At 40.4% G+C, this 14,169-nt stretch overlaps 1 protein-coding gene across 10 annotated transcripts in view; it reads right to left on the reverse strand.

Moving 5' to 3' along the window:
- MPP7 (MAGUK p55 scaffold protein 7) overlaps positions 1–14,169 on the reverse strand; it is a 284,148-nt gene that overhangs the window by 24,292 nt on the left and 245,687 nt on the right. The window lies entirely within an intron of this gene.

Raw genomic sequence — 14,169 nt, forward strand, 5'->3', positions numbered from 1 at the left:
CTTTTACAGGTTTATATAGATTGCATGACGCAAGTTACTATGATCTCTCCTCTTAATTCTTGCCACTCCTTCCTTGCACTGTATGCTGCAGCGCCATGAAATTTCTCCTGCTTCCTGAAACGTGGCCACTTCTCCTTGTGTTGGGTCTTCATCATGTGCTACTTGCTCTTTTATGCACACTCCTGTCTTCTCACCTGACTAATTCTCGCTTGTTGTTTAAGATTCAGCTCAGATGCACCTTAAGGAAATATTCTCTGACACTTTACATTTGGGTTAGGTTCCCGAGTTCATGTGTTTCCTGTACTCCCACTTCCAAGGAATTATCACACTGCATTGTACTTGCCTGCTTCTTTGTCTTGATTGTCTAACAGACTGTGAGTTCTGTGAAAACAGGAATGCCTTCTGCCTTGTTCAACAACGGCTTCCCTAGCTGGCAAACTGAAGGCCCTAGTTAGATTATTTATTTAAATTATACTCAATAATGATGCTATTATGCAGGTGAAACTTTGTTGAATGAACCAAAGGAGTGTGAGAGAAAGTTAAAAAGTATTTGCCCCTAGAACGTGTGGATATGAAAATTAGATAATTTGCTCAAGTTAACCAATAGAAGTTGCTGGAATTCACATCTGAACTTGGCTCTTTATCTTAAGGTAAAAGGGGAGGTGATGGATTCACTCTAGGTACAGTAAGTTTACGGAAAGAAAATCTTGCTCCCAAAACTCAGACAAGAGCTGCCATGTAACAGAGAGGACAGGGCTAGGGTTCCATTGTGAATGTATTCACATCGAGGTAAAACCTGAGACTGCATTGACAGGTGAGACTTCTGAGGGAAAGGGCGAAAGACATAAGTGCTTATTGGTTGTCTATAATATGCCAGGCACCATGTAGGGGCTTACATATTTACCTACTTTAAAGGTTCAAAAAGTATTCAGAGTAAGTTCTAAAACTCACTTTTTCAAATAAATAGAGAAAATACAAGGAAAACAAGTGGTGTTGCAATGAAGGTATCTTCTAAGTACAAATAATGCAAACCCAATTATATATGTTCTCACACACATGCGCGCACACACACACACACAGAAGCAAACACAGCAAAACACTATTATAAAACCCAAATAGAGGGCAGGCCAGGCCCAGTGGCTCATGCCTGTAATCCCAGCACTTTGGGAGGCCAAGACAGGTGGATCACCTGAGGTCAGGAGTTTGAGACCAGCCTGGTCAACATGGTAAAACCCCATCTCTACTAAAAATACAAAAATTAGCTGGGCATGGTGGCACACGCCTGTAATCCCAGCTACTTGGGAGGCTGAGGCAGGAGAATTGCTTGAACCTGGGAGGCAGAGGTTACACTGAGCTGAGATGGCACCATTGCGATCTAGCCTGGGTGACAGAGTAAGACTCCGTCTGAAAAAAAAAAAAAAATGCAAATAGAGTGTCCCAGCCTGCCTTGTCCCTCAAGACAACTAGAACTACAGGAAGGGATGTAAATTCACCATTTCCTTAGAAGGTCTCAGCTCCGGAGTGACTGCCAGAGTGTGAGATACTTTGCCAAGTGAGAGTCTAGCACTTCCTTTCTTATTCTTAAAAATCTCTAACTACAAAAAAAAAAAAAATTAACTCTCTAGGGGAAAAAAAACTAGGTATATTTGAATTAGTGGGAAAAAATATGCCATCTCTAATGTGATATCCTTAAATTTTGACTATATTCGATTTTGGGCCTAGGTAATATGCTAACTTTATAATCTAACCCTTACAAGCAAGCTCACTACACCCATGTAGGGTGCCAAGAACATTCAGAGGCAAATGACTTTATTTGGAAAATTTTCCCTAAATTAGGTTATTCTAGGTCATCATCTTCAAAGGTAGAAGTATCCTCCCAAGAAAGGTTAAAAATAGAGACATAATTTCAATCATTCTTACTGCAAAATTGTCCAGTGGGCCTACAAACAGCATTTTCCCAGTCAGGCCCTTGGATCAATCTGCCATCCCCACTGGAGAAGTTCTAGAGTCTCCCCTTGACTTTAAAAGACCACAGCTCAGATGCACCATCCTGTCCCGTATCCCCTTTCTAGGGTTAGGCCTAAGTTCACAACATTTTTAGTTGTCTGGTTTGTATTTGGAATACAAAATCTATTTACATTCCAAGCAATTTAGGGATGCAAACTGAGTTAGGTTTATTCATATGCCCCTGCAATAGGATAGCTTCATTTACCCCTTCGATAAAGAAATTTTTATCACAACTGGTGAAATACACTTACATGGGCATATATAAGTAGATTACTCTGTAGTTCGTTTTCAACTGAGCTTGCTAATGATAAAGCGAAGAAGAGAACAGAATCTAAACAGCCCATCTTTAAATCATAGACAAGAGGCTGTGGCATAATTATGATGATGACATAGTGAGTTCTTTTTACATGACAGGCATGTGTGACATGGTTCACATACACTGTTACTCATCCTCAAAACATCCCTGCGAGAAAGGTATCATTATCCTCATTTTACAGATGAGAACACTGAGACAATGAAAGGTGAGGTAATTTCCCAAAGGTCACACATCTGGCATGTGGCTTAGCTGGTGCTCAAAAGCCTATCTGTCTAACTCAAAAGTCTGCATTCTTTCCACTCTACCTATGATCTTATGAAAAGAATATGCCGATAAAACATGAACTCGGGTAGCTGTTGCTCTGCTGTCTGTTTATGGCTGTGAATTGGAACTTCACGGACTCTCTCATCCCCAGTCCACGCAATCCATACTTCGTGGTGACTAATTATGCTCCTGGAATAGGCAGAGACGCAGGCTACAAAAAGTGGCAGAAGTCAAATCTGGTGATCTCAAAGCTCACTCTGTGCAGAATCTCTGAGAAGTCTAATATAAACTGAATGAGGATGATGGGCAGACCAGGCCTGGGCCACAGACACTGGGCATATGTGTTAGGATTCTCAATTCAGGACTGAGGAAAATCAAACACAAAGATGATATATGTAAGTAAAAGCCAAAAAGGCACATTAAAAATGATTTTGGAGCTTATTAATCTGGAATTCAGGCAGTAAACTAAAGTTGGTGTGTCTCTTAGCTTTGAAAAGAAAAGAAAAGAATGTTTATAGCCAAACCAGAAATGTAAGTAAGTATTTATCTGCTTCATCTAAAAAATATTTCATAAGAATTTATAAAACCATGTTGGAAAGGAAGAATAAAGCTGTGTGTATCAATTTGTATTACGTGAAGGTCTTGGGAAAAATGTGTGTCAATTGGATAATTAAGATAATGAGAAAAGCATAATACTACTTTAAATTCCTTTTTATGCATTTAATTAGTAACTCCTTACTGAAAGTAAGCAAATGTGTTGCATGGTTTTATAAAAAGTTTCATTCATTTTAACCAAAGTTACGTAGCCCATTTAAGGTGTCGATAAAATGTTAATACAATTTCTATTTAAGATTTTAAATTTAAGAAAACAGTCACTGTTAACTACATGCAAAGATTCTTTTATGTTTATCTTAAAAAGGTTAAAAATCTATAGCAAATTCTCAGCTTTAGTTTACATAGAAGAAGGTAGACATACATGACACCTTTTCCCGAAATGATCTTGAAATTGGTTGACATTATTGCCTCATTTCATGTAATGTAATTATGAGACGTAGGGTATTTTCATTGTTCTGTTTCAGATTTTCTTTTTATTCCCCAAATATGTTTAGGTGTTTATGATTTGTAACAAATGTTTATGTATAAAAAACAAAAAGTATATTTTGATTAGAATGCTAGCACAGTATACTTTCAAAATTAATTCATAGTTGATGCATACAAGTTTTTCATTCTGTAAACATGGTCTCCCCAAATAATCTACTTTTTTTAATCTGATACAGACATATACCACAAAAAAAAAAAAAAAGAAAGAAACAAGCCAGGTGCAGCAGTTTGCACCTGTAATCCCAGTTACTTGGGAGGCTGAGACAGGAAGATCACCCGAGACCAGGAGTTTGAGTCCAGCCTGGGCAACATAGCAAGATCCTCTCTAAAAAACAAAACAAAAAATAAAACAAAGCTAAATGAGTAGAAAAAGATTTGAGGCAATAACATCAGCGCCTAGAAGCGCACCCACAATCATACATGCACTGAAAGAATGATTTGAAATACCAGGTATAATGTTCTTATACTGACAAAAAAACAAAAAATCTGTTAATGGCCATGGTCTCAGGCGTTGTGTTTTGAACCTTCAATTCTATACTTATTTACATGTTAGTGCACATTCTGAGCGAATGAATAAACATTTACTTGAACAGCAATATGTATTACTATTGTGAAAATAATTACTGAAATCAATGAAATGTCGTACATGTGTATATTTTAAATGACAGTCATAAAGAATAAGCATATGGATGGGCATAATCCTATCACTTAGGGAGGCCGAGGCGGGCGCATCACCTGAGGTCAGGAGTTCCAGACCAGCCTGGCCAACATGGTGAAACTCCATCTCTACTAAAAATTTAAAAATCAGCCAGGTGTGGTGCGGGGTGCCTATAATCCCAGCGGAAGAATGGCTCAAACCCAGGAGGCAGAGATTGCAGTGAGCCAAGATTGGGAGGGGGAGGGGGAGGGAGGGAGAGGGGAGGGGAAAAGGAAAGGAAAGGAAAGAAAAAGAAAAGAAAGAAGAGAAAAGAAAAGAAGGAAGGAAGGAAAACAAAAGAAAAGTAAAAAGTGGGAAGCTTATTGAAAGAGCACCATTTTTTCCATGCAGCTATTTACTCTACGCTTATATAGACTGACTAAAATACTCATCTCACTCTACTTCAAAACTATGACAAGAGTGCAATAAAATTAAGAGGTCAAAATAAAATCATCCCTGAGTGTTCCGTGGCTAAGTAGACGGGGGCATGAGAAACTGCCTTACTTCAGAGTTTTCTCAGAATGGGGCCACCAAGCTCCCAATTCAAAATCTATCCTGTCTGTGTCCCCAACTCTCCATTCCCCTTATCCCATTCCACTTTACTTTCTTCCATAGACTTATCGCCTTCTAACAACTGTACAAGTGATTTTATTATTTCTTACTAATTTATTATAAATATGGTTTTGGTCCATCTTCTCCCATTAGAACATAAATGGCACAAGGGCAAAAATGTTTGTGTGCTCAGAACAGTGCCTGGCACAGCTGGTACACCGTAAAACTCAGTTGAATGAAAAGATTTGTGGTTTATGCCCAGAAATGAAGTCTGAAAATAAATATTTAAGATTGGCCAACGGCATAAAAAGCCAACTGTGACTCCAGTGAAGATCACATTTACCTTTTACATACAAGGGTTATAATTTTAAACCCATCACATTCTCAGGAATTTCATTATGATTTTCAGTTTTACAGTTATCTATATAAAATCCTCCAGAGCCAACTCTAATTCTACAAGCCTTCCATCAAAGTGCAACAAAAGATATGAGAATTCTAATAAACACACTAACACTCACATTTAGTTTTGAGCACTTACTTTGCACTCTGCTTTATGTGGGAGGCTTTGTGTTATGCCACAGTTTTATGAAAAAATAGTGACAGTCTTATAATAAATGCCTGTTTATTCAAATTACCTCTACAAGCAGTCTTTGGGCAGCATATAAGGTTCAGCACAAAGGAGAGCAGAATAGTACTGATATGTTCAAGCTAAAAATGTGAAATATACAGAAAGATTTATTATTAGTTTCTCTTGTACCTCCTAGCCAGACAGAACAAGTCGCAAATTGTCTGAATATCCACAAGATGAATTTTTGCTCTTGTTTTGGCTTAAACGTGAAAAGTGTTTTAGTTGCTTTTTAACACCTAAGTCTTCTCCCTGCTCCCTCCCTCACCCACACACACATTATTTGACTTTATTACTTTACTTTTCAAAAAGTTGGGTTTCACTGAAGATAAGACTTGTCATGTAGGAAAATGTACTAAAAGCCTGACATTTGGTTTCAACATACTTTCTAGAAAATACTTTTAAATGCAGAAGGAAATTTAACAGAAACTGTCATTGAGATGTTTTGGTGGCTAAAATGAGGCTTAAGAAGAATACATTTTCAAAATGAAGAGAAAATTATAATACTTCTGATCACAGCTCAAAGTCCTCCATTGTTGTATTTTTGCCATGGTAACAACTTGGTCTATTATTATTTCTTGATCATTAAATACAAGAATAAAAACCATATAGCATTATGATAATATAGAAAAATAATATTTTTATTTTCTCAACAATATTTAGGAAACGGTTTCAAAGCAAGTGTCACTTTTCCCAATGGCTTTGAAAACACTGGGTAAAAAATTATTATCTTTTTTTTTTTTTTTTTTTGAGACAGAGTCTTGCTCTGTCACTCAGTGGCACATTCTCGGCTCAATGCAACCTCCAACTCCCAGGTTCAAGTGATTCTCCCGCCTCAGACTCCTAAATACCTGGGACTACAGGTGACTGCCAACACATCTGGCTAATTTTTGTATTTTTAGTAGAGACGGGGTTTCACCATGTTGGCCAGGCTGGTCTTGAATTCCTGACCTCAGGTGATCCACCTGCCTCAGCCTCCCAAAAAGTGCTGGGATTACAGGCATGAGCCACTGCACCCAGCCAAAAATTATTTCCAAGGAGGACTATGACACTTATACTTTTTCCATCTTCCTACACAAATACACATTGTAGGAGCCAAGGAAATAAATTCCTATGTATACAACTTTCTATAATCATAAACTAAACAGTAAACAGTTAATTCAAGAATAACCCAGAATTTCCAAAATTTGTGTCCATGGCTTCATTACCTATTTCAGATGATAAACTTCTAGATAATCTAATAAGTGTTTTGAACACTGAGGTTCAAAACCAGTAGAAGCCTACTGATAGTTGAACATTTCATGTTTATCTTATTATGTTTAGTTAATATGTAAGTCCTCCTCCTCCTCTTCCTTCTTCTTCCCCTTCTTCTCCTTCTCCTTCTTCTCCTCCTCCTTCTCTCCTTCCTCCTCCTTCCTCTTCCTTCCTTATCCTTCCTCCTCCTCCTTCTTCTTTTAGACTCTGTTGCCCAGCCCAGAATGTGCAGTGGTATGACCATAGCTCTCTGTAATCTCTAATTCACAGACTCATGCAATCCTCTCATCTCAGCTTCCCAAGTAGCTGGGACTACAGGCACACACCACCTTGCCTGGCTAATTTTATTTTATTTTATTTTGTTTTTTGTAAAGATGGAGTCTCACTATGTTGCCCAGACTGGGCGTGAACTCCTGGCCTCCAGCACTCTCCCTGCCTCAGCCTCCCTCAGCGCTGGGAATTCAGGTGTGAGTCACTGCACTCAGTCTCTTTTTTTATTTTTAGAGACAAAGTTTCACTGTATCTAGCTGGTCTTGAACTCCTGGGCTCAAGTGATCCTCCTGCCTCAGTCTCCTGAACAGCTGAGACCACAGGCATGCACCACTATGCTGGGCAATAAATATTTCTTATTAAAACCATACTAGGTGCAGGAATTGGCCTACATCTTTGCACAGATTATTTTGTTTAACCCTCAAAACAAACCTAGAAAGTAGGTGTTTTTATTATCTCAAATTTTCAGATGAATAACTGAAGCCCAGAGAAAATTTGAATTGTTCCTGTGTCATGTGACTACTGAAGGGCATCACAGGACTGGAAGGCAGCCATCTTGTCCCAGAGGCTCATCTCTCATCTTCTATATTATCCTGCCTCACAGGATATAAAGAGATGGGGATTTCTCCACGTAACAGGCTCTAAGCTTCTGATACTTCCAATGTGCCATACACATAAGCTGAAAGGGTTTCTGAGCAAGGAATACAAAGAAGAAAGCAAATAATAGGGAATACTTCTGAAGGACAGTTACATAAAACCGCCTTGGCCATCACCAGACCCCACTGTGCAGTGTCGTGCTGTACACAGGCCACAGTGGGGTAGAGGTGGAATGTTCTGTTAATGACACCAGGGGGGCTGAAATTTCCAAGCCTCCAGCTGTACAGGCATTCTTGATGCTGGAAAGTTTCTAGATCTTTTCTTTAGTAGAACTATTACTAAGAAGTTTGCATTAATATACCATGCTTACACGATTTTCTTCCTCTTTTTTTTTTTTTTTTTTTTTTTTGAGATGGAGCTTTGCTCTTATTCCCCAAGCTGAAGTGCACTGGCATGATCTCAGCTCACCGCAACCTCTGCCTCCCGGGTTCAAGTGAGTCTCCTGCCTCAGCCTCCCGAGTAGCTGGGATTACAGGCGCCCGACACCACACCTGGCTAATTTTTGTATTTTTAGTAGAGACAGGGTTTCACCATGTTGGCCAGGCTGGTCTCGAACTCCTGACCTCAAGTGATCTGCCTGCCTCGGCCTCCCAGAGTGCTGGGATTACAGGCATCAGCCACCGCACCTGGCCTTTACTCTATTTTTTATATAGAGACACAGGAAATACAATTCGCCTGAAGAGAAAATGTGATCTAACATGACAAAAAGAACAAAATGAATATTCTCCATTAAGTCTGTTCTGTTATAATCCAATTGTTACAGATTTAAGAAATACTGCCTTATACCAGCAATTGCTCCAAAATAGGAAAAGAACGTGTTAGGGGCTAAAGAGTTTCACATAAAGTTAATTTTCCTAGAGGAATTTCAGACTAAAGGCTAATAATCATAACAAATCTGTTGATCAAAACAGACAAGCCAAAACCTGAAATATTGCTGAGCAAATCCTGAACAGCAGAAAGATTAAGAGGAAACCAAAAGTTTCTAAGCCATCATTATAAGGCATACACGAGAAAGCACAAAACTGAAATACAATGCCAAGAAAAGTAGAAAATCAAAATAAATGGCAGCCAATTCACAATCACTAACCAAAGAAGGCAATGGCAACTGAACCCATTCAAACAGAGCAACAGGGCTTCTCCCTGTGTGCACAGCACCAGACCTCACAGTATCTGCATCTGAACCAGCAGCAATAGGGGAAAAGCAAAATGTACCCTAATTAATCAGGCCAGCAGCAACAGCATCATCTGGGAGCTTGTTAGAAATGCAGGCTCTCTGACCCCACCTCAGGCTACCAGATTAGAAACTGCATCTTAACAAGACCTCCAGGTGACCAGAATGCATGTTAAATCTGACAAGCCCTGGAATAGGGTCTGGAGGTCAGAGGAGAAGGGCAGGAGCTCCTCCCTCTGTATATTCTCCAAGACTACCTCTATCTATGGCAATCAAAAAACTATTGAGAGACAATCTCTGAACTCTGAAGGCAGTAGACAGATTATGAATATAACCTTTCCTGGTAAGTGGAAGACTCATCCCAGGTTGACCATGGGAAATGTGAACAAATTTGAGAGGGAAAGACCAGGAAAATCAGCACTTTAGGAATTTATTGAAAAATTTTAAGGATCAGGGCAGTGAAATAGTAATGACAGGTGCAGTAAGAAACCCTGCCTAGACAGTGTGCAGAATTAGCGTGTAGGAAAGAGAGAGGTGAGCCCACCAAGCCTGTTGAACTGACCTAGGGAGACCTACATTGGAAACTCGAGTTGTAGACGTGGGCAGGATTCAAGTGAACATAAATGCTTTCACTAGACTCACATCTAAACTTTCACAAAGCAAGGAGGTATCTGTCAGGAAAATGAATGAACAGTCCTTTAATCAAGGAGATTTTTTAAAAAGTAAGATATTTAGATCCAGCACAGTGTCAAGTACTGCCCTAATTTTAAGATTGGAAGCCATATTCCACAGTAAGATAAGAAGTAGGGTTCTGGTGTCCACCTGCTGGGGTCTGAATCGGTTCTGTAACTTAATGCTTCAGGATCTTAGACAAGTTACCTACTTCTCTCTGTGCTTCAGTTTCTTCATCTGTAAAACAGGGAATAATAAGAGTATTTACCATGTAGTCATGATGAGGACTGAAGGAAATAATACACTCATAGCTCTTAGTTACTGTTATTATATAGCATGGAGGAAGGACAGGACCCTCTTAAAAACAAGTTAAAATTTAAAAACTTGCTTGAGACTGTTTGAAAGGAGTTGGGAACAGCAGAGGGTAGTGAAACATGACAGTTAGATCTTAGTAGCAGAGAAACCTAAGAAGTTCAAACAGATATTTTGGTTGTCATTGAAGCAATGCAATTAATTATTTACTTAAGGCCTGGAAATCTATAGAGAATGAGGAAACATTGGCAGAAGCACCTATCAAAGGCAATATAAACGTTCACTGACTGTGCCACTTGGGGGCATCAGTATTTAGCATCTCCAGTTTAGGACTATGTCGAGGGAATATCCCTGTTGGAAGACAAAGGGGAAATCTCTGAGAATCAGGAATCAAACTTAAGGAATTTCAAACAGGAGACAGAAACAGCAGTCATAGCAATAGGATTGATATCACAGGGCTAGAAAAAAAAGGCTTTAGGATTCTGCTGGGAATTAAAAAGTAAAGTGAGAAAAGGGAGGGGACCAACCCAAATACCCATCAATAATACACTGGATAAAGACAATGTGGCACATATACACCATGGAATACTATGCAGCCATAAAAAAGGATGAGTTCATGTCCTTTGCAGAGACATGGATGAAGTTGGAAACCATCATTCTCAGCAAACTAACACAGGAACAGAAAACCAAACACCGCATGTTCTCACTTATAAGTGGAAGTTGAACAATGAGAACACATGGACACAGAGAGGGGAACATCACACATCAGGGCCTGCGGGGTGGGGGCAAGGGGAGGGAGAGCATTAGGACAAATACCTAATGCATGCAGGGCTTAAAACCTAGATGACGGGTTGATGGGTGCAGCAAACCACCATATGGCACATGTATACCTATGTAACAAACCTGCATATTCTGTACATGTATCCCAGAATTTAAAGGAAAGTAAAGAAAGAAAGAAGAGAAAACAATGAAAGAAAAAAAGCAAAGCACTTGGCCCCAAAACAGAGTCCACATTCAATTCAGAATTCGGGTACCAGGAACCCAAAGGCCAAAGGGGAAACAGGGCAACTGAAGTGCGTACAATTAATCTCTTTACTGATTATTTCAGCCAGATGAATTTTAGTGCAATCAGTGATCACAGATCAGGACAACTAGGATTCAGACAGGAGAAGCGAAAATACCTCAGGTCATTCTGTGATTTTTGGCTGACAATGGAATGTGGTGATATATAATTCTGGGAGCATTATTTTGCCTCAAAAGGTAGCTGGAATGATGCTGTGATATTCTTTTGTCCTGATGACCGTTTCAACTGCTGACCAGTAGGGCTGGGGTTCCATTACACAGTTTTGAGGAGGCTGATTAAGGCACACCCATGAAGAAAGGCCAAGTTGTGTCAGAGGAGTTTAAAGCTTCAGAGAGTTCCAGATCCACTATATCGGGGAAAGCCCACCAGAGTCTATCCCCCGCTGAATACAGCCCAAACCTCTGGACAGCGCACAAAAGGCAACAACCTAGGGACTCTGAAAGGCAAACAAAACCAGGCAGAGTGTAGATGAAGTCAAATCTGGAGAGGTGGCCTCCAAGATAATGAAGTTTCCCATTTTATTTTTCCCTCTAGCTATAGTCTCGATGTTTGTCCCCCCAAATTGCGTGTTGAAATTTGATCCCAGCATTGGAAGTGGGGCCCAAGGAGAGGTGTTTGGGTCATAAGAGCAGATCCCTCATGAATAGATTAATGCCCTCCCTGGCGTGAGGCAGTGAGTGAGTTTTCACTCTATTTGTCCCCCAAGAAAGCTGGTTGTTAAAAAGAGCCTGACCACCACTCCTGCTTCCTCTCTCTCCACGTGATCTCTGCACACACAGGATTCCCTTCGCCTTCACAAGTCAAAGCAGCATGAGGCCCTCGCCAGATGCCCAAACTTCCAGCTATTAGAACCATCAGCCAAACAAATCATTTTTCTTTATGAATTACCCAATCTCAGGTATTCCTTTACAGCAACACACAACAGACTAACACATGCCTTTTTCTTTCTTTCTTTCTTTTTTTAATTAGAGAATCTTGCTCTGTTGCCCTGGCTGGAGTACCGTGATGCAATCTCAGCTCACTGCAACCTCTGCCTCCCAGGTTCAAGCAATTCTTGTGCCTCAGCTTCCCAAGAAGCTGGGACTACAGGTGCCTGCCATTACACCTGACTAATTTTTATATTATTAGTAGAGACAGGGTCTTGCCATGTTGGGCAGGCTGGTCTTGAACTCCTGACCTCAAGTGATCCTCCTGGCTTAGCCTCCCAAAGCGCTGGGATTACAGGCATGAGCCACTGCGCCTAGCCTCAATGCCATTTTATTACATGTCTTTCCCCTTGGCTGAGGAGAAGAGACAACAGGGACAGAAGAGATGTTGCTGTGATCTGTGCTGGTGAAGGAGGCGGCACAGAAGGGACAGTGAGGTGGGAGAGGAGCAGGAGGTCTCAGGTAGCCCCACTGAGCTGGGAAATGCATGTTCTCTCAGCACACCTCTATAAGGATGAGAAGCAGGGCACTGTAAGCTATAAATAAATTCTTCCTCCTCCTCCTTGAGGAGGCTCAGTATAAATGAATTAGGAGATGTGGACATTATTAATAAAGGAAATTTTGAATTTCTTTTGAAGTATGTGAATATGTGTTTCAAAATAATGCGAACAATCTTAATATGTAATGATGCTAGTGTTCACTTCCAGGACCTACAGATGTGAGAAATTGCATCATTTCCCATGAGTCACCCACCATCTCTCAATGAACAGCATGGGTTGTAACCTTTCAAAGGACTCCATCTTACTAAGATGGGGTAATTCTCAGCTTCTCCATTGATTCTCATTTCCATAAGTATCATCACGAGTTTATAAAAGAACAATTAACAAGAGTGATATGGTTTGGCTCTGTGTCCCCACCCAAATCTCATGTTGAACTGTAATTCTCAATGCTGGGGGAGGGACCTGGTGGGAGGTAGCTAGATCACAGAGGCGGATTTCTCCCATGCTATTCCCACGATAATGAGTTCTCACGAGATCTGATGGTTTAAAAGTATGTGGCACGTCCCCTGTCGCTCTCACTCTCTCTCTCCCCTGCTGCCATGTGAAGCCCGCTCCTGTTTCCCCTTCACCTTCTGCCATGCTTGTTAAGTTTCCTAAGGGCTCCCAGTCATGCTTCCTATATAGCCTGTGGAACTGTGAGTCAATTAAACCTCTTTTCTTCATAAATTACCCAGTCTCAGGTAATTATAGCAGTGTGAGAATGTACTAACACTAACAGACACCATGCTCTTCTACTCCAAAACTTTTCTAAAATCATTGGCTTTGATCCTGGAAGTTTAAATATCTCTCGCTACATTTTTAAAGAAATGCATTGAGAATGAAGTGAAGATACATGGAGCTTGTGGCTACTCACATCTGTGAAGGGTGCACAAGATAGATGCTAGGATGCAAATCTGAGTCAAGGCAATCGATGTTTGTGAAAATACCCACATTCCTTTATTAACTGCCTTTTTATTTTGAGATGGAGTCTCGCTCTGTCTCCCAGGCTGGAGTGCAGTGGTGCGATCTTGGCTCACTGCAACCTCCACCTCCCAGGTTCAAGGGATTCTTCTGCCTCAGCCTCCTGAGTGGCTCGGACTACAGGACTGTGCCACCACGCCTGGCTAATTTTTGTATTTTTGTAGAGATAGGGCTTCACTGTAGAGATGGGGCTTCACCATGATGGCCAGGCTGGTCTCAAACTCCTGACCTCAAGTGATCCTCCCACCCTGGCCTCCCAAAGTGCTGGGATTAAAGGTGTGAGCCACTGCACCCAGCCAATTATCAACTTTAAAGCGACTTTGCTGACTCTCTAGCTTGAAATATCCTAGAACTCTGCTGTTATACTTTATTTCACTGAAGGTCTAAATGCCATCTGAAGCTTGTACCATGCTGCTGCCTCAAAATGCTTTGAAACGAACTTGCATTGTGTTCAAAAATATTCACTTCTATTATTTAATTGCTCTGATGTATGCTTCATATATTACAACAGTGTTTGCTATCCCCACCTGACAAAGGTTCCACAAAAACGACAGTACCGTTCTTCAGAAATGTCTTAAAAGTCTCTGCAAGTCAATTACGTACAAAAAACTAAAGATTTTGTTTCAGAGACAAGACAAAAGGTGTTGAAGGGGAGGAGATTTTTAGCTTGAAAACTTCAAGTATGATTCACTTTGAAGAGAAATTCTTACTATCTCACTAATTTCCTCAGAATTACTCACA

The sequence above is a fragment of the Pan paniscus genome, chromosome 8 (assembly GCF_029289425.2).
Source record: "Pan paniscus chromosome 8, NHGRI_mPanPan1-v2.0_pri, whole genome shotgun sequence".
Taxonomy (NCBI): Eukaryota; Metazoa; Chordata; class Mammalia; order Primates; family Hominidae; genus Pan; species Pan paniscus.